This window comes from Bombina bombina, chromosome 2 (assembly GCF_027579735.1).
Source record: "Bombina bombina isolate aBomBom1 chromosome 2, aBomBom1.pri, whole genome shotgun sequence".
Taxonomy (NCBI): Eukaryota; Metazoa; Chordata; class Amphibia; order Anura; family Bombinatoridae; genus Bombina; species Bombina bombina.
This window is the reverse complement of record NC_069500.1, coordinates 986,373,149-986,391,617: the sequence shown is the minus strand read 5'-3', so window position 1 is coordinate 986,391,617 and position 18,469 is coordinate 986,373,149. Positions and strand designations below refer to the sequence as shown.

General features: G+C 38.5%; 1 protein-coding gene across 1 annotated transcript in view; it reads left to right on the top strand.

Moving 5' to 3' along the window:
- Nucleotides 1-18,469, top strand: part of TBCK (TBC1 domain containing kinase) — a 747,174-nt gene that overhangs the window by 638,376 nt on the left and 90,329 nt on the right.

Below are 18,469 nucleotides of genomic sequence, written 5' to 3'. Positions count from 1 at the left end.
GTATGCATGCACCAAACTATACATAAGTGTATTTGTTGTCTGAGTAACTGATGGGAGGGCCTCACTGCTCTCAGAAACTTTACATTAATTTAATTGGATAAGGAAGTTATAATAAGCGGTACACGCCCATTTTGATCTGACCAGTTTAGCAGTGTAACATTCTAAACACTTGTGGTATCAGCTGATAGTAAGGTATTGAAAGAACATTAAAGGGACATGAAACCCAAAATGTTTATTTCATGATTTAGATAGAGAATACAATTTTAAACAACTTTCCAATTTACTTCTATTATTTAATTTGCTTCCTTTTCTTGTTATCCTTTGCTGAAAGGTTTATATAGGTAAGCTCAGGAGCAGCAGAGAACCTAGTTTCTAGCTGCGGATTGGTTGCTGCAGATGTATAACCATTGTTATTGGCTCACACATGTGATCAGTTAGAAACCAGTAGTGCATTTCTGCTCCTTCAACAAATAATACCAAGAGAATAAAAAAAATTAGATAATAGAAGTCAATTAGAAAGTTGTTTAAAATTGTATTCTCTATCTGAATAAAAAAAGAACAGGTTTGGGTTTCATGTCCCTTTGAGCTCAAAGTTTCTTTTCCATGAAATTCAGAACTGTGGACCTAATATATACTGCACAGGTAGGCCCTTAATCTATCCTCATTTGCCACAGCAAAGGAGAAATGAAAAACAACTCTTAAGAAACTTTTCAAAGGGTATGTTCCATCTATTGCAACACAGTGATTAAACTCTAATGCACATATAAAGTTGATCTTCCAGTCCATTTAAATGTCCATTGTGGTGTGATCATGTGCAACTGGGTAAGGCAATAAGCTGGTTCAAATACATTTTATTAGAATTTTCAAAAGATAACAGGATGCCATTGTGATAATATCACTGCGTTGTGCAGTCATTACAAAGACCTAGATCCTGGCTATGAACAAGAATTTCTATAACTTTTATATCTTCAGCATGTACAAAACATAGACATTGTAGGTGAATAAACAAAAGCAGATCTATGGTAAACACATGCTCATATTAGACTTAAAAGAAAATACTGGCTTTAATATGATTGCTAAATAACGGTTTAAAGCAACAGTAAACATCATTTAATGCTTTAGAAAAGCACTGCAGGATTGCATTGCGCAGGGCCCCTTGTTGCCCTATAAATTATTGGCTTTGATTCAATATAACCTGTTTGCAAAAAAAAATATCTTGCAGAAAAACTCTGCAACATTGCAACTTATAAATTGCAGAATTAATAAAGATTTATACTTCTCTTCATCATCAGTGGCATCACTAGGGGGAGGGACTACCTCTCTGAGCATAATTACTGGCCCCTCCATGTGCCTTCCCAACTGTGACATCCCACAGTTTTCCTTTCATCGCTCAGCGAGAACAACACCAACTCCACCCGCCTGACCCAAGCTTCACCCTTTCCCTCCCACAACACATCCCATCCCCACCAGGTAGCATATATGGTTACACCCCTCAGGTTGTGGCCCCTCCCACAACCCCCAAGAAGTAGCTTCCCCCATTTAATCTTTTTGGCGATGCCACTGTTCATCATATCCACGAGTTGGGAATTAATTAGTGGACTCACATCTGTCTCATAAATGTTCACTTGCAAAAAAAATTTGAAAGATTGCTTCTATTTCCCTGCCCACTGTGTCATGTGACAGCCATCAGCTAATTACAGACTCATATACCTATACACTGTGAGCTAGTAGGAGTTGGTGCCTCATAAAGTGTGGGCACAGATTGATTATGAAAGTAAATTGGAACGTTGTTTAACCCGTTAAAGGGATACTAAACCCAAAAAAAATTATTTTGCGATTCAGGTAGAGCATGCAATTTTAAGCAACTTTCTAATCTACTCCTATTATCAATTTTTCTTTGTTCTCTTACTATCTTTATTTGAAAAAGAAGGCATCTAAGCTAAGGAGCCAGCCAAATTTTGGTTCAGACCCTGGACAGCACTTGTTTAATAGTGCTGTCCAATCAGCAAGGACAACCCAGGTTGTTCACCAAAATGGGCTGGCATCTAAACATACATTCTTGCTTTTCAAATAAATATACCAAGAGAATGAAGAAAATTTGATAATAGAAATAAATTAGAAAGTTGCTTAAAATTGCATGCTCTATCTGAATCATGAAAGAAAAAATTTGGGTTCAGTGTCCCTTTAGTGATATCCTGTATGTTGGCTGTCATTTTTAAACGAGCTATTGCCTGGAGTGAGTCATGTAGTAATAGTGCATTTATTAGTGGGATACAAAACTAAATAACATATGACACACATGGTATGTCATTCAGGTAAGGGGTTAAAATGGCATGTTCTATCTGAATCAGAAAAGTTACATTTATACTATAGTGTCCCTTTAAATCAAGACACCTTTCTTAGCTTTGGAACAGTGAGGCACATCTGCAAGCTACTACACAGGGACAATAGATTCTTTATGGGCCAAGGTGTGGGTGACATTTTCTGACCAGGCCTTTAGAATGCCCAGAACACCCATGGCTATCTCTCTTGAGACACATTCCATTCAATGCAGCAAGACAACCGCACCATAACAAAACAGACATGCAAATATTTTACATTTTCAAATGTGCATAAACAGTTTTGTAAACGTGTTTGCTAAGTCTTGTGGTTGCAATTATTTTTTTGCTGCATTGCTAGTGGTTCTTGCTTAATGTTATCATCAAATGTTATATCATGTTTTGGCATCTCACACAATTAGGGTTGTTAGTAGCAGGAACACCGCTAACACAATGCTGAAAAGGAAAGATGAGGTGATTATCAAATTTCAAACATGATCTCGCTCTTCAGCAACCCGGCAAGATTCTATAAAATCTAGGCTCAGTTTTTAGCACAGTGGTATTCAAACATATTGTGCAGAAAATATGTTTTAAGACTTTAAAATCATGTAGTGATATCAAATGGGTTTATTGCACACCTGGCACAAATGTAATAGTTACAATGTTATGAAAAGCAATTCAGACAGGCCAATCAATACTATAATGTATAACTTGGATTTTTTTTGTGAAAAATTAAAGGTGTTCACCATATCAGAATGGTTCTGCCAGTGCAACAGAAAGATTGGAGAGGGGTCCAGCCAGTAAAATTGGCCAGACAAAGGCATGGTGGTGAAAGGGCTGCTGATAAATGGTGAGTTATCAGCACAATCCAAAATACTGCTGTAACGTTCTTCTTTTTAAGATCTGAAGTAAACCATTATTATTAATAGTATTTCACTGAAATACATAAGGAACTCCACTACTTGTGCACTCTCTGCTTAGTTCCCCATCGCCTTAGCACTCAATCGATAACCAACATTAATTTTACTGTGTGCCCCCATCGAAATCTTTTATGTGAGGAATCTAGAGCAAATGCATACAGAAAGAGAAGCGCTCTACCAGGAACGAACAACAGCTCAGGAAGCTTGTTCTATGGTGAGTTACCACCTAGAAGCAGCCTCTTTTAGCCCAATTGTGCTTTTCACAGAGAATTTTCCTGAAGTTCATCAGTCTGATCCTGCCTAGGAATTGTCAGTCCAGCCCTTTACAGCGCCATCGACATGCGGATGTTTGCACACCCTGCACTATTGCGTCAGCTATAAAAAATAACGTTGGACTTGTAATAAGTTCAAAAAATGTAATTGCAATTGCACTCGAGCAATGATATGGCTCAATAGCGCTAATAATAGCGAACACAGCCATTTAACACCACACAAAACAAGAAAATAAATAAAAACGACCTGTGCATGGCTAGTAGTTTAAAATATATGATCTGTCTTGCACACCTGGTAGCTAGCTACTCCTAAAAAAAAAAATGCATTTTAATAAAACTAATACAGTTTCACAGTTTTAATGGCACCTGCGGCTTTAACTCTGAGAGGAGTTCCAAACAGATATAAAAACTGCCTTTTTAAATATCTTGAACATACCTTAGCTGGATTTACCCCATTGACCCTATGTATAATTTACTACTTGCTTTAACCTGTGCCTGAAATAATACCCAGCTATATGTCCTCAAAACCAATGTAATCTGTCACTTTTGCTTGTGCAATTGTTTTAAGTTTGAGTACAGCATTCATCCTTAACTTTTTATCAAATTATGTTTTGAGCAGATGGTGTCTTGAGAGTTATAGTAAGTCATAGACACTCTTATGTTTCAGGGCAATACAGCTTAATTGTACAGGAAAATATTCGTTTTGTAATGAACTCTGTTCATGTGCTCACAAGCAGACGAGGATCATGACAGTGAACCTTGTCCGCCCGCCTATTGATAAATGGAGCCCTATGTGTTGTACAAAATCAGTATCTAGTGTTTATAGATGATATTATTTTTATCTGACAGCTGCTTTGCTGTCTGAGCTTCATTTGACTGGAGGTGAGCTGGACTTTAGAAATCAATTCTGTGGGTTTGTTTTCAGAAAATTTGCAATATGTAAGGGTATTATTTGTACAAGAAGTATATTGATAAAAATATAAGTGTATGTAATATATGTTAACACACTTTTTCTCTCTGATCCATTCCACGTGCTGCTGTCACTGAATTTATTTAATTTATTGATAACACATCTGTAAATCATCTCATTAACATGGGCTTATATATGGTACAAATATTAAGTTTTTGATATTGTAATCCTTTCCCATTGGCTAAATACATTTTCCTTTCTTAACCCCTTCTGCCTATTAGACGTAGCTACTACGTCCAACCTTCTGCCTCATGCTGTAGTCCCGGTGTCAGCTGAGACAGCTAAGACTTTAGCCAGAGGCAGTGCCTTCATATGGTAAGGGAGCACTGATTGTATACACTTTGTGTCACTGTCTGTATCGGCTTGCGTGATGCAGTTTAATGCGGGTGGCGAATTGCAGGAGTGGGAGAAAGGGTGGATTCCCTACCCATGGAAAAATAGGTGAGGGAAGGGGGTCCACCATACAATCGGTTAGGGGGAGGGGCATCACTGCACTACAGAAAAACCCTACAAACTGGGTACTGGCAGACAGCTGCCAGTACCTAAGATGGGGGCACCTAGTCAGAGGGGGAGAGAGCTTTTTTTGTGGGGGATCAGGGAGGTGGGTGGGTGAGGAGGATTCCCTACACTACAGAAATTAAAAAAAATAAAAAATACTCTCCCTAAACTACATACTGGAAGATTGTCTGCCAGTACCGAAGATGGTGGTGACCAGTGGGGGGTGAGGAAGGGAAGAGAGCTGTTTGGGAGGGATCAGAGGTGTTAGGTGGGGGGTAATCTCTACACTACAGTTAAAAAGTAACCTTACAACCTACCTGATTAACCCCTTCACTACCGGGAATTTCAGAAGTGTGGTGCACAGCTGCAATTAACAGCCTTCTAATTGCCAAAAACAATGGCAAAGCCATGCATGTCTGTGGTTTCTGAACAAAGGGGACCCCAGAGAAGCTTTTACAACTTTCAGTTAGAAACCCAAAGTTTGTGAAAACGTTAACTAGTTTTTTAATATGATTGCATTTGGCGAATAAACTGTGGCATGAAATATACCACTATGGGCCTAGATCAGTAATCTTGTGTTTTCTACAAAAAATAAATACAGTGTTGATAGGTAAATAAAAGAACAAGGATTATATTTCTGTTTAAATGAAGGGATTGGAAAAATGCTAAAAAAAATAATTTGGTACTTTCGACAAGTTTTTCTCTAAAATTCCCAATCCTTAATAGGTTAAAGATCTGTTAAAACGCTCTCACAAACTACCCAAAATATGCCAGTGACTTGGAAATATTGTGCTCTTCTAATAAATCTGAATGCATATAAAAATAAGCAAAAATAAAATCACCCGAGCTCCCTTTTTTTTATTTAGCAAACTCTAATGAATTAGATTAGATACCTGTGTTTGTTAAAAAAAATACTGCCTATAAATGAAATCTTCTTCTGAAAGTAAGGTAATACCAAGCACTTTATTTTTTATGACATCTGCAGATAACTTGCAAACTAGATAGAGATCTATTGCAACAAGATTTATCAGCACTTTTCTTGAAATACAGGTCCCAGCTTGCAAACTGCATTAGAAATGAGCTTGAGAATTTTTATGGGAACTCTGTGTAATTATGTTTAAAATTGAAGCAACACGCTCTCTATGCATCTTGAAAAGTGCTGCGGCTAGCCTTGGCATGTAGAAGGCAGAACTCCTACATCGGTTTCCCGAGGAGACCATAAAACAAAACCATGTCAAGTAATTAATCTCAGAGGTTGCAAATGTGCAAGCCACAAGCTCTGTGTCAGGTAAACAGAAGTCTGGCAGAAATTTAAAGATCCTAGCATTGCTGTTTATGCTGTGCAGAGATAATTTGAAGATGATTGCATGCAGAGCCATAGTGTGCTAATTGGAGTCAACAGATACATCAGCATTTGCTGTCACCATATTTAAATAACCAATTCAGTTAATTATTTCCTTAATGATCCTTTTTCTTATTAAATCCATACAGTTCTACCCCCAAGAGAAACTACTTAATAAAAGTAATTACTAGTGTGTTTACCTTTTAAGAATGTTTTCTGTATAAAAATTATTTACATCTTAACTCTTTTTTTTTTTTTTGCAACATTATGCCTCTGAGTGTTTGTATGGGCAAGGTAAAGCCTTTTATAACTATAATATTAATAGAGGTGCAACTATTTCTTTAACTCCTTAATTACCCGGAGTTTCCGAGAAAAACTTGCCCTAAGTACCAGAGAATTTTTAGTATTTTTGCTGTCACTCTGTTTAAACAGAAATAGAACTTTATTATTATTTATTTACCTATGAAAAATATATATTTATTTCTTTATTTTTAAGTAGACAACCCAAGGTATTGCTCTAGAGCACTTGTTTTTCAAACCTGTCTTTAGGCCACCAAACAGGCCAGATTTTCAGGATATCTGAACTAGAGCACAGGTGAAATAATAATCTGATTTTTAAACACAGTTATTAACTTGCTCTCACCCAAGGTAATCCTGAAAATCTGACCTGTTAGGGAGGCTTGAGGACAGGTTTGAAATCCAGTGATCTATGCCCATTTTGGTATATTTGATGCCACTATTTGGCCGCCAAATACAATCATATTACAAAAATTTACTTTTTTGGAAACTTTGGAATTGTCACTGAAATTATTTACACATCCGCACAATGTATTAAGTGTTGATGACAACCACAAATCGTTATCTGGGGGGAGGGTGCTTTCAAAGCTCATTGCGCCCCACATTAACCCCAAATCCCTGGGGATACAGTGGACAGACGTTGCCGAGGGAATCCGGGGATGCCAGTGACTTTGCCACACCCCTGGAAACCAAAAAGTGTAAGGTAGCTGGATGGGTTTAAGTTTTTAAACACCTTAATCTCAGCTCCCTTAAGTCCTAGAAACCCCCAAGACCCACAATTTGAAATAAAATTGCTTCTTTCAAATGTTCTAGGGTATTAAATGTGAAAGTACATATAAATAAAAAATAACATTTCCCCACACTCTTTGCAGGCCATAATCCTTCGTTTTACCACCCAGAACCCTGTCTTTGAAACAAAGCCCCTATGCAGGTTTTTATAACCAGAGGATTACTGTGGTAATAATAGTGATCACCTGACGTGTATAAGTGTGCATTTATTTGAGTAGAGTCTCATGGAAGCCTTCATGTGCACATCAAAGTTTTATACATATTCCAAAAGGGCCTCTTTATATGTGGATACCCCATTCTTCTTTTTACAACAGAGTTTAGAAAAAAACACACAGACACTATTTTTTACAACCTTGTTAATTAAAATTTTAATAAAAATATACATTTTCTTTTCACATATTTTGTTGTTGAGTTCTCACGTGTCATGATCTATACATGAGATAATGGCATAGTGTAAATCTGCTGGGTCTGCTGAAAAAACAACATGTGTGCGGAGTCTGTGATTAGTATTTCAGCTGATTGATTGTAGAAACCTTCATATACCTCACAGGGAAGAGAGAAAACATACACTAGTGAAGTCTGTTTCGAAAACAGTGGTAATCCACATTGGTACTCACACTTTGATTAAAGGGACATAATACTCGTATGCTAAATCACTTGAAACTGATGCAGTATAACTGTAAAAATCTTACAGGAAAATATCACCTGAGCATCTCTATGACTTAACTCTCATGAGATTTCATAGTAAACTTCCTTAAACTGAATAGGGAAATAACATGAGTGTGCATGAGGCTCACTCCCTTGCCTGTCCTGGGACAGATATACTGATTTGCTGCTTAAAGTCCTTTGCAATGGGTTGTGAATACTTTTAGGTAAAATATCTTTCTTTTTTACATAGAGATGTTCAGGTGATATTTTCTAGTCAGCTTTTATTGGCTGTTCTAAAATCTTTCAGCCAATAGGAATGCAAGGGACCCGCTCCACGCTGAATGGATGAAGATAGAAGATGCCGTCTGGATGAAGACTTTTTGCCGATTGGATGAGGACTTCTCCGGCTGGATGGATCCTTCAAGCGGGACTTCAAGAACTGTAAGTGGATCGTCCGGGGTTAGTGTTAGGTTTTTTTAAGGGTTTTTTGGGTGGGTTTTATTTTTAGATTAGGGTCTGGGCAATGTAAAAGAGCTAAATTTGGGGGGTTGGTTGCGTTGTGGGTTTTACTGTTGGTGGGTGTGTTTTTTTTACAGGTAAAAGAGCTAATATCTTTGGGGTAATGCCCCACAAAAGGCCCTTTCGACAGAAACACCAGTTATGAAGCAGCGGTCTAAAGACCGGTGCTCCATAACCTGTCCGCCTGGTCTGAGCAGGCGGACAAACATCACCGCAATTTAACCCGATCGAGTACAATCGGGTTGATTGACACCCCCTGCTGGCCGCCAATCTGCAGGGGGCTGCGTTTCACCAGCAGCTCACAAGAGCTGCTGGTGCAATGCTGAATACGGAGAGCGTATTGCTCTGCACATTCAGCGAGGTCTGTTGGACCTGATCCGCACTGTCGGATCAGGTCCGACAGACCTTTGTTAAATAGGCCCCTAGGTGTAATTTTTTTTTATTTTTGATAATTTGGTTTGTTATTTTTCGTAATTTAGTGTTTGTTTTTGTAACTTAGTGGGGGGGGGGTTGTACTTTAGGACTTTGTAATAATGTTTAATTGTAGGTTTAAATAATTTTAGTAGGGTTATGTTTTTTAATATGTAATTTATTTTATTTAATTGGTAGTTTAATTTAATTTTAGTATAATAGGGTAGGTTAATTAATAGTTTAAAATTAGTTTATTTTAAGTCTACAGGTAAGTTTTAATTTATATTAAGATAGGGATCTTGTCATTTTAATTTAAAGTTAAGGGGTTGTTAGGTTTAGGGTTTAATAGCTTAATTTAGTTTTTGGCGATGTAAGGGGGCTGATGGTTTAGGGGTTAATAGGTTTAGTAAGTGGTGGTGATGTGGGATGCCAGAAGTTTAGGGGTTAATAAGTTTATTTAGGTTGCGGCGGTGTCGGGGAGCGGCGGGATAGGGTTTAAAAACTTTATTTAGGTGGTGGCAGGGTAAGGGTTAAACATTTTAGTATAGTGGCGGCGTTTAGTGAAATGGTATAAATAAAGTTGGGAAAAAACATGAATAGCAGCATCATCGATGACTGTTAGTTAACAACAGTCTGATGCTCATTGCCCCGTACTTGGTGCTCGTGTTTTTGACGGCTTTATTTATAAATATGGAGATCGTATTCAGATCCGCGGCCACAATGTTAGGCGAGCGTATTGACACCCACGAATGCAATATAGTTGACGATTTGATACATATCCCCCTAAATCTTAGCGGCTCCACTTTATTAAACCAAATACATCTTATACATTAAAAACAAGTCAAAACAATCACACAGGTATTATGTACAATACTGGATTACACCTTGTTAGCTTAACATGCTCTGTATAGACCACATGTCATGCTCTATGAGTTTGTAAGCTTTTACGTTTTAGTCTGTGTCAGTGTAGTGCTGTAATACATGTTTAAAGGGACACTCAGGTCAAATTAAATGTTCATGGTTCAGATACAGCATTTAATTTTAAACAACTTTCCAATTTACTTCCATTAAAAAAAATGTGCACAGTCTTTTATATTTACACTTTTTGAGTTATCAGCTCCTACTGAGCATGTGCAAGAAATCACAGACTATACATATATGCATTTGTGATTGGCTGATTGCTATCACATGGTACTGGGAGAGTGGAAATATACATAACTTTGAAATTTATTGGAAAAAAATCTACTACTCATTTGAAATTCAGAGTAAATGCTATTGTATTGTCTTGTTATCTTGCATTTGTTGATTATGCAAATCGACTGTGTTTACTGGTCCTTTAACCTTTCAGGAGGCTTTGTCAAGGATTGCTATAAATTAATGATTCCTGGTTGTCTAGTGGGGAGTTATGAGAAATATATGAGGTAAAATTGTGTGAGGATTTGGGGGGCAGCAGATTTCCCATCTCCAAGGACATTATAATAACTATTTAAACTACTACCTTAAGCTGTCTATTTTTTTTTTTTTCCAATCATCTTTATTTCGGTAAAAGTTCGGTTACAGGATGGAGACGCAGCTCCTATAGTATACATAGGCTGATTTTATTTTTAAAAGAAAAATAAAACTATGGCATTTTATTCACACCGCATATCTAAATAATAAACTGTCCGTAACTTCTGTGTGCGGAAGTGGTTATCCATGGTAAACGATCAATCAACAAACAATACTAACAATAACAAAACATACCCTTAATGGACTCATATCCTTATTACTTTTTTTTTTTTAATTAATAGTTGGTTGGAGCGCCATATTACTACTCTTCCAATCAAATCAGTTAATTGTACTTGTTAGAATATCCCTCTTCTTCTTCTTCCCCACCTTATCAATGTAGTATTCCCATAGAGAGGACATTTCTGCATAAGTGTGCATGGTATTTTGTCTTAAGTAATGACTTTCCTCCAATTCTAGTAATTCCGAAGTCTTTTGTATCCACATATGTTTGTGGGGGATTCCCTTACCTCTCCAGTTTTTTGCTATTTAAGCTGTCTATTTTTTTAACTTATTTTCTCTAAACCCACGAAAAAAAAGACAAGTTTGTGTATTTTCTCAAGAGCCTTCCTTGTGCTTGCACACCAACCAGAGCCTGATTTGGAGCCCAGATCAGCTGCTATAGTGAGATGGACGTTTATGTATAGTATGGAAACACATACATATTTCATTATAAGAGTGACTACTGATATGCTGGGGCTTAATAGGCTTGCTTTATTTATTATTTTATGTCCCTTAAAAAATGTCTTTTGCTAATGAAAATAGCATCCCAATGCTTCAAAATGGTGTGTACATAGTGTATATTTTGTTTTTGTTTTGTGCTGTGTATTCTCATAATGTAGCTTTGTGCTAATTCACCAACCATGATTAATGCCTGAAATAGTAAAAAAAAAAATAGCAAAAAAGAAATCTTAGCTCACCTTTATTTATATTTGATTCCCCCCCCCCCTTTTTTTTTGCATGTAAAAAATTAAATGTTTTAACACCGCAGTCTTATTTTCTCTTGTTAAGTGTATCCAGTCCACGGATCATCCATTACTTGTGGGATATTCTCCTTCCCAACAGGAAGTTGCAAGAGGATCACCCACAGCAGAGCTGCTATATAGCTCCTCCCCTCACTGCCATATCCAGTCATTCTCTTGCAACTCTCAAAAAGATGGACGTAGTAAGAGGAGAGTGGTGTATTATAGTTAGTTTTTTAACTTCAATCAAAAGTTTGTTATTTTTAAATGGTACCGGAGTGTACTGTTTCATCTCAGGCAGCATTAGAAGAAGAATCTGCCTGTGATTTCTATGATCTTAGCAGAAGTAACTAAGATCCACTGCTGTTCTCACATATTCTGAGGAGTGAGGTAACTTTAGAGGGGGAATGGCGTGCAGGTTTTCCTGCAATAAGGTATGTGCAGTTAACATATTTCTAGGGATGGAATTTGCTAGAAAAATGCTGCTGATACCAGATTAATGTAAGTTAAGCCTTAAATGCAGTGATAGCGACTGGTATCAGGCTTATTAACAGAGATACATACTCTTATAAAAGTGTAATATAAAACATTTGCTGGCATGTTAATCGTTTTTATATATGTTTGGTGACAAAACTTATTGGGGCCTAGTTTTTTTCCACATGGTTGGCTTGATTTTTGCCTAGTAACAGGCTTTCCACTGTTGCAATAAGAGTGGGAAGGGCCTATTTTAGTGCTTTTCTGTGCAGCTAAAAATACTGACAGAGACATTCAGCTTTCCTCTGCATGATACAGGACATCTCTGAAGGGCTCAAAAGGCTTCAAAGTCGTGTTTGAGGAGGGTAACAATCACAGTAGACTGTGCCAGTTGTTGTGACTGTGTTTAAAAAACGTTTTTGTCATTTATTATTCTGTTTTTGTTATTAAGGGGTTAATCATCCATTTGCAAGTGGGTGCAATGCTCTGCTGACTTGTTACATACACTGTAAAAATTTTGTTAGTGTAACTGCCTTTTTTCACTGTTATTTCAAATTTTGTAAAAATTTGTTTCTCTTAAAGGCACAGTAACGTTTTTTATATTGCTTGTTAACTTGCTTTAAAGTGTTTTCCAAGCTTGCTAGTCTCATTGCTAGTCTGTACAAACATGTCTGAAAGGGTCAGTACATGACCACAGTGGACTTAAAGGATGCCTACCTTCACATTCCGATTCACAAGAATCATCATCAGTTCCTGAGGTTTGCCTTTCTAGACAGGCAATTTGTAGCTCTTACATTCAGGTTGGCTACAGCCCCAAGAATTTTTACAAAGGTTCTGGGCTCACTTCTGGCAGTCCTAAGACCACGAGGCATAGCGGTGGCTCCTTACCTGGACGATATCCTGATACAGGCGTCAAGCTTTCAAATTGCCAAATCTCATACAGAGATAGTTCTGGCATTCCTGAGGTCGCATGGGTGGAAAGAGAACAAAGAAAAGAGTTCTCTATCTCCTCTCATGAGAGTTTCCTTCCTAGGGACTCTAATAGATTCTGTAGAAATGAAAATTTACCTGACGGAGTCCAGGTTATCAAAACTTCTAAATGCTTGCCGTGTTCTTCACTCCATTCCGCGCCCCACGGTGGCTCAGTGCATGGATGTAATCGGCTTAATGGTAGCGGCGATGGACATAGTGCCATTCGCGCGCCTGCATCTCAGACCGCTGCAATTATGCATGCTCAGTCAGTGGAATGGGGATTACACAGATTTGTCCCCTCTACTACAGGGAGTGCAGAATTATTAGGCAAATGAGTATTTTGACCACATCATCCTCTTTATGCATGTTGTCTTACTCCAAGCTGTATAGGCTCGAAAGCCTACTACCAATTAAGCATATTAGGTGATGTGCATCTCTGTAATGAGAAGGGATGTGGTCTAATGACATCAACACCCTATATCAGGTGTGCATAATTATTAGGCAACTTCCTTTCCTTTGGCAAAATGGGTCAAAAGAAGGACTTGACAGGCTCAGAAAAGTCAAAAATGGTGAGATATCTTGCAGAGGGATGCAGCACTCTTAAAATTGCAAAGCTTCTGAAGCGTGATCATCAAACAATCAAGCGTTTCATTCAAAATAGTCAACAGGGTCGCAAGAAGCGTGTGGGAAAAACCAAGGCGCAAAATAACTGCCCATGAACTGAGAAAAGTCAAGCGTGCAGCTGCCAAGATGCCACTTGCCACCAGTTTGGCCATATTTCAGAGCTGCAACATCACTGGAGTGCCCAAAAGCACAAGGTGTGCAATACTCAGAGACATGGCCAAGGTAAGAAAGGCTGAAAGACGACCACCACTGAACAAGACACACAAGCTGAAACGTCAAGACTGGGCCAAGAAATATTTCAAGACTGATTTTTCTAAGGTTTTATGGACTGATGAAATGAGAGTGAGTCTTGATGGGCCAGATGGATGGGCCCGTGGCTGGATTGGTAAAGGGCAGAGAGCTCCAGTCCGACTCAGACGCCAGCAAGGTGGAGGTGGAGTACTGGTTTGGGCTGGTATCATCAAAGATGAGCTTGTGGGGCCTTTTCGGGTTGAGGATGGAGTCAAGCTCAACTCCCAGTCCTACTGCCAGTTTCTGGAAGACACCTTCTTCAAGCAGTGGTACAGGAAGAAGTCTGCATCCTTCAAGAAAAACATGATTTTCATGCAGGACAATGCTCCATCACACGCGTCCAAGTACTCCACAGCGTGGCTGGCAAGAAAGGGTATAAAAGAAGAAAATCTAATGACATGGCCTCCTTGTTCACCTGATCTGGACCCCATTGAGAACCTGTGGTCCATCATCAAATGTGAGATTTACAAGGAGGGAAAACAGTACACCTCTCTGAACAGTGTCTGGGAGGCTGTGGTTGCTGCTGCACGCAATGTTGATGGTGAACAGATCAAAACACTGACAGAATCCATGGATGGCAGGCTTTTGAGTGTCCTTGCAAAGAAAGGTGGCTATATTGGTCACTGATTTGTTTTTGTTTTGTTTTTGAATGTCAGAAATGTATATTTGTGAATGTTGAGATGTTATATTGGTTTCACTGGTAAAAATAAATAATTGAAATGGGTATATATTTGTTTTTGTTAAGTTGCCTAATAATTATGCACAGTAATAGTCACCTGCACACACAGATATCCCCCTAAAATAGCTATAACTAAACACAAACTAAAAACTACTTCCAAAACTATTCAGCTTTGATATTAATGAGTTTTTTGGGTTCATTGAGAACATGGTTGTTGTTCAATAATAAAATTAATCCTCAAAAATACAACTTGCCTAATAATTCTGCACTCCCTGTAAATCTGGATCAGGAAACCAGAGATTCTCTTCTCTGGTGGTTATCTCGGGCCCATCTGTCCAAGGGTATGACCTTTCGCAGACCAGATTGGACAATTGTAACAACAGATGCCAGCCTTCTAGGTTGGGGTGCAGTCTGGAACTCCCTGAAGGCTCAGGGTTCATGGACTCAGGAGGAGAAACTCCTCCCAATAAATATTCTGGAGTTAAGAGCAATATTCAATGCTCTTCTAGCTTGGCCTCAGTTAGCAACACTGAGGTTCATCAGATTTCAGTCGGACAACATCACGACTGTGGCTTACATCAACCATCAAGGGGGAACCAGGAGTTCCCTAGCGATGTCAGAAGTCTCCAAGATAATTCGCTGGGCAGAGACTCACTCTTGCCACCTGTCAGCGATCCATATCCCAGGTGTAGAGAACTGGGAGGCGGATTTTCTAAGTCGTCAGACTTTTCATCCGGGGGAGTGGGAACTCCATCCGGAGGTATTTGCTCAATTGGTTCTCCGTTGGGGCAAACCAGAATTGGATCTCATGGTGTCTCGCCAGAACGCCAAGCTTCCTTGTTACGGATCCAGGTCCAGGGACCCAGAAGCGGCACTGATAGATGTTCTAGCAGCGCCTTGGTTCTTCAACCTGGCTTATGTGTTTCCACCGTTTCCTCTGCTCCCTCGTCTGATTGCCAAAATCAAACAGGAAAGAGCATCAGTGATATTGATAGCGCCTGCGTGGCCACGCAGGACCTGGTATGCAGACCCAGTGGACATGTCATCCTTTCCACCATGGACTCTGCCTCTGAGACAAGACCTTCTAATACAAGGTCCTTTCAATCATCCGAATCTACTTTCTCTGAGACTGACTGCATGGAGATTGAACGCTTGATCCTATCAAAGCGTGGCTTCTCCGAGTCAGTAATTGATACTTTAATACAGGCACGAAAGCCTGTCACCAGGAAAATTTACCACAAGATATGGCGTAAATATCTTCATTGGTGTGAATCCAAGAATTACTCATGGAGTAGGGTTAGGATTCCTAGGATATTGTCCTTCCTCCAAGAGGGTTTAGACAAAGGATTATCAGCTAGTTCTTTAAAGGGACAGATTTCTGCTCTGTCTATTCTTTTACACAAGCGTCTGGCAGAAGTTCCAGACGTTTAGGCATTTTGTCAGGCTTTAGTTAGAATTAAGCCTGTGTTTAAACCTGTTGCTCCTCCATGGAGCTTAAACTTGGTTCTTAAAGTTCTTCAAGGGGTTCCGTTTGAACCCCTTCATTCTATTGATATCAAACTTCTTTCATGGAAAGTTCTTTTTCTGATGGCTATTTCCTCGGCTCGAAGAGTCTCAGAGTTATCTGCCTTACATTGTGATTCTCCTTATCTGATCTTTCATTTAGATAAAGTTGTTCTGCGTACAAAACCTGGGTTTTTACCTAAGGTGATTTCTAACAAGAATATCAATCAAGAGATTGTTGTTCCATCATTATGTCCTAATCCTTCTTCAAAGAAGGAACGTCTTTTGCATAATCTAGACGTAGTCCGTGCCTTGAAGTTTTACTTACAGGCTACTAAAGATTTTCGCCAAACATCTGCACTGTTTGTTGTTTACTCTGGACAGAGGAGAGGTCAGAAGGCCTCGGCAACCTCTCTTTCTTTTTGGCTTCGGAGTATAATCCGTTTAGCCTATGAGACTGCTGGACAGCAGCCTCCTGAAAGGATTACAGCTCATTCTACTAGAGCTGTGGCTTCCACCTGGGCCTTTAAAAATGAGGCCTCTGTTGAACAGATTTGCAAGGCTGCAACTTGGTCTTCGCTTCATACTTTTTCCAAATTTTACAAATTTGATACTTTTGCTTCTTCGGAGGCTGTTTTGGGGAGAAAGGTTCTACAGGCAGTGGTTCCTTCCGTTTAAGTTCCTGCCTTGTCCCTCCCATCATCCGTGTACTTTAGCTTTGGTATTGGTATCCCACAAGTAATGGATGATCCGTGGACTGGATACACTTAACAAGAGAAAACATAATTTATGCTTACCTGATAAATTTATTTCTCTTGTAGTGTATCCAGTCCACTGCCCGCCCTGTCCTTTTCAGGCAGGTCTAAATTTTAATTAAACTACAGTCACCACTGCACCCTATGGTTTCTCCTTTCTCGGCTTGTTTCGGTCGAATGACTGGATATGGCAGTGAGGGGAGGAGCTATATAGCAGCTCTGCTGTGGGTGATCCTCTTGCAACTTCCTGTTGGGAAGGAGAATATCCCACAAGTAATGGATGATCCGTGGACTGGATACACTACAAGAGAAATAAATTTATCAGGTAAGCATAAATTATGTTTTTTTTGTTTTAGCTCAGCATTTTCCAACCTAATTCTCAGTTCAAATTGCAGCTTTTTATCAAACTTTTTCAAGTTTGATGACTGTGGCTGAAATATACAAGTATTTTGTAGCATTTTAAAGGAACATAACAGTGTAAACAAAAATTGTGTGCTAGAGATTATTATAATTGCACTGTTGCTTCCATATAATTTTATTTAATCCCACAAAGATACTATATATATATATAGTTAAAGGGACAGTATACACTCATTTTCATATAACTGCATGTAATAGACACTACTATAAAGAATAAGATGCACAGATACTGATATAAAAATCCAGTATAAAACTGTTTAAAAACGTACTTAAAAGCTCTCAGTTTAGCTCTGTTGAAAAGGTAGCTGGAAAGCCCACTGCAAGTGGGAAATAAGACACTCTCCCCTCCCCCTTCTTTTGCATATGAAAAGACCCTTTACACAAACAGGAGCAAGCTGCAGAAGGTAGCTGACGGTATTCTCATAAAACTTTGGGGCTTGGTTAGGAGTCGGAAAATCAGAGCAATGTTATTTAAAAATAATCAAAAATGTCCATTTTGTTAAGAAAAAAACTTTAGGGGCTATATAAATAGATTATCTACAACACATTTATGCAAAGAAAAAATGAGTGTATAATGTCCCTTTAAATCCAGCTCTGCAACAGCAATGCACTACTAGGATCTAGCTGAATACATCTGGTAAATCAATTACACCAATCAGCATCTGACTGAAAATAGCGCATTGCTGCCTACCTAGGTATGTTTTTCCTCCAAGGATATCTTGAGAAGAAAATCCATTTGATAACAGACGTAAATAGAAAATTATCTTAAAATCGCATGATCTAGCTGAACCATGAAAGTTTAATTTTGAATTTATGTCCCTTTAAGGCTGTATGTCAAACAAGCTCTTGTTATTTTTAGTAAAACTTTTGTCTGTGATGCCAAATTGTTTATTGGGACAAATGAAATTAAACTCAATCGCTGAAATATACAACAGGGAATATAATTGTCATGAAGACCTCATGATTTTAGTGTGTGGGGGGGGATTAATCTTTTCTCTGTGTGTTAACTTTTTTGCTGTTCCAGTTGATTATGTTCCTGTGTCTATTCTTAAAAACAGATGATCTGTCGTAAATAGTAAGTTTCACTTTAACAAACATTATTACATGCAAACAGAGAGATGGTGCCTCAAGTAAGTTTATGGCCCAATGTGTCAACACAAATGATCAGAAACAGAGGCCTCATCATCACATAGCCCTGAAATCAATTAAGGGATAGAACTGAAACAATTCAGAATAAGATTTTTCTAAATATTATACATT